We start from the raw sequence: 3,244 nt of genomic DNA, 5'->3' as shown, positions 1-3,244 counted from the left end.
CCTTACAGGGTTAAAAAGAAAGATTCCTACTTTCATTGCTACCTGCTTGCTGGCTAGCCAGCTAGCCAGCCCTGTGGGCCTTGCTGCTGCTGCAGCCAAAAAACAAAAGGTGGTGCTGCTGCTGCTTCTGCTGCTTCTGCTTCTGCTTGTGTCTGGCCGCTGTTGGAGCGTCCAGGCACAGGACTTCTGCTGCTGCTGACTAAATGGCCTCCTTAATTGGATCATTTGAGTAGCCAGCACACCTGTGCAGGTAGGGCATGACATGATAGGCAGCTGCCTTGATAGCGGGTGGGTGCTGAATGTTCCTAATTGACAAAATAAGATTAATGCTTATGAAGAAATATAAAATCTCATCCCTTCCCCAATATCGCGCCACACCCCTACCCCTTAATTCCCTGGTTGAACTTGATGGACATATGTCTTTTTTCGACCGTACTAACTATGTAACTATGTAACATAACATGGGGGGGGGGGGGGTCTCCTGGCTGTTCACACAGGTGTGTCATTGCTGTACATTGACCATGCATTGCTTCTGTGGTATTGCAAAGGCAAAGACAAATGCTTCCAGCCATCCATTGCACTAATGGATTGGTCATCAGCTGGCTGTCTATGTCCCGCATCAATATAGACCAAAGTTCAGAGGGTTAGGCTATGCTATTGTGCACCTACCTGATGCATCAGAAGGTGCGAGGCCCTTGCTAAATTCTGTGCACAGACTTTGAGATCTATACTTTAGACTGTATCTAAACCTGCTCCAACATGGACTGACATTCTGGCCTACTTTCAGCCGATGCGACTTGTCTGTCGCTGAACAGTCGCTTTTTATGTATTCAGCACCTATGTATAATGTTGTAAAAATGCTCTAGAAGCTAAAGTCGCAGAAATGTCACACATATTTGGCCTGCAACTTTCTGTGCGACAAATTCAGACAGGAAAAATCAGTATAAATCCTTAGAAAATTATCCCCCAGTGTCTCCATCTGCTGGCGGTATTGAATAAGCATTGCTGCACTGATGGGGTATGCATTAGACGAAAAAAAAGAAGAAAAAGAAGAATAATACGCCCAGAAAAGAGGCGAAAAGGAGAAAAACGTAAAAAAACGTGAAAAAAAAGTAAGAGGAAGAGAAGGGAAAAAAAGGTGGAAATGGGTTTAAAAGTGATTTCGGCGGAGAAATATATATATATATATATATATATATATATATATATATATATATATATACGCGCACACACACACATATATATAAACGTATTCTCCGTTGAGATATTGCAGCCGCTGCTGTGTCCAGGCCCAGGAGCCTTAGCACTGTGCTGTGATGTCACTCAATACCACTGACATCACTAGGTGTAAACAACATCTCTCCTTTGCTGTGTATGTGACTATGGAGCTGTTTGGTGATGTCGTCTATTATGGCCTTCATAGAAGCAACAGGAGATTGTTGCATCCATCTAGAACCCTCAGAACTACAGTGCTATGATGTCACTCACTTCCACAGGCCTTGCAGAGTGTAAACAACAACAACCCAGCTTTGTTGTGTATGTAACCATAGGGATTTGTGATGTCACCTAGAACCTTCACAGCAGCGACAGCTTTATGAGGAGCATCAGCACTGCTCTGCCTGAGCAGAACCATCACCGCCATAGGTTGTCAAATAACCCGGGTTTAACCCACACAGGTAAGTCCAATGGGGTGCAGGCATGTCCTCTATGCTTACAGCTTCCCGTGGGTGTTGGTTTGATACCGTTTGGGGACAGCCAAGGAGGCATCTGCAGGCAACAAAGGTAGGTGTATGCTTGTGTGTGTGTTTCCTATGCAGATCCTAAGCCCAGTGTCACATGCAAGTAGGAGGAGTAAGAAGGGTTCCTGGCAAATCCGGGTTATGGATTGCATTTAAAAAGGCCCCGTGGGAGTGCAATGGGCCCCTGTCTTGCTGCTTAGCAATAATGGTATGGGTTTAGGTTCTGCTGTGTGTACTGGTGGTTGACTGCCCCCCAGCCCAGAGTGTGCATGGAAAATTGTCTGGCAGCCTCCCTGACAGCAAGCAGTGATAGTGCCCATGAAGGGCACCTTGTTGGGCCCGCCCCTTTCACGGTTATCGCTTCTCGGCCTTTTGGCTAAGATCAAGTGTAGTATCTGTTCTTATCAGTTTAATATCTGATACGTCCCCTATCTGGGGACCATATATTAAATGGATTTTTGAGAACGGGGGCCGATTTCGAAGCTTGCTTCCGTCGCCCTATGCATTGACCCGATATGGCAGTATCTTCGGGTACAGTGCACCACCCCCTTACAGGGTTAAAAAGAAAGATTCCTACTTTCATTGCTACCTGCTTGCTGGCTAGCCAGCTAGCCAGCCCTGTGGGCCTTGCTGCTGCTGCAGCCAAAAAACAAAAGGTGGTGCTGCTGCTGCTTCTGCTGCTTCTGCTTCTGCTTGTGTCTGGCCGCTGTTGGAGCGTCCAGGCACAGGACTTCTGCTGCTGCTGACTAAATGGCCTCCTTAATTGGATCATTTGAGTAGCCAGCACACCTGTGCAGGTAGGGCATGACATGATAGGCAGCTGCCTTGATAGCGGGTGGGTGCTGAATGTTCCTAATTGACAAAATAAGATTAATGCTTATGAAGAAATATAAAATCTCATCCCTTCCCCAATATCGCGCCACACCCCTACCCCTTAATTCCCTGGTTGAACTTGATGGACATATGTCTTTTTTCGACCGTACTAACTATGTAACTATGTAACATAACATGGGGGGGGGGGGGGGTCTCCTGGCTGTTCACACAGGTGTGTCATTGCTGTACATTGACCATGCATTGCTTCTGTGGTATTGCAAAGGCAAAGACAAATGCTTCCAGCCATCCATTGCACTAATGGATTGGTCATCAGCTGGCTGTCTATGTCCCGCATCAATATAGACCAAAGTACAGAGGGTTAGGCTATGCTATTGTGCACCTACCTGATGCATCAGAAGGTGCGAGGCCCTTGCTAAATTCTGTGCACAGACTTTGAGATCTATACTTTAGACTGTATCTAAACCTGCTCCAACATGGACTGACATTCTGGCCTACTTTCAGCCGATGCGACTTGTCTGTCGCTGAACAGTCGCTTTTTATGTATTCAGCACCTATGTATAATGTTGTAAAAATGCTCTAGAAGCTAAAGTCGCAGAAATGTCACACATATTTGGCCTGCAACTTTCTGTGCGACAAATTCAGACAGGAAAAATCAGTATAAATCCTTAGAA

At 46.0% G+C, this 3,244-nt stretch overlaps 1 non-coding gene across 1 annotated transcript; it reads left to right on the top strand.

Annotated features, from left to right (window-relative positions):
• The first annotated feature begins 2,095 nt into the window (after nt 1-2,095).
• LOC130308369 (U2 spliceosomal RNA) lies at nt 2,096-2,286 on the top strand. Its single transcript, XR_008857350.1, has one exon. It is a non-coding gene; the product is annotated as a U2 spliceosomal RNA (small nuclear RNA).
• Nucleotides 2,287-3,244: the final 958 nt, after the last annotated feature.

This window comes from Hyla sarda, unplaced genomic scaffold (assembly GCF_029499605.1).
Source record: "Hyla sarda isolate aHylSar1 unplaced genomic scaffold, aHylSar1.hap1 scaffold_148, whole genome shotgun sequence".
In the NCBI taxonomy this organism is placed as follows: domain Eukaryota; kingdom Metazoa; phylum Chordata; class Amphibia; order Anura; family Hylidae; genus Hyla; species Hyla sarda.
The sequence above is the reverse complement of the archived record's forward strand: the minus strand, read 5'-3'. Positions and strand labels throughout refer to the sequence as shown.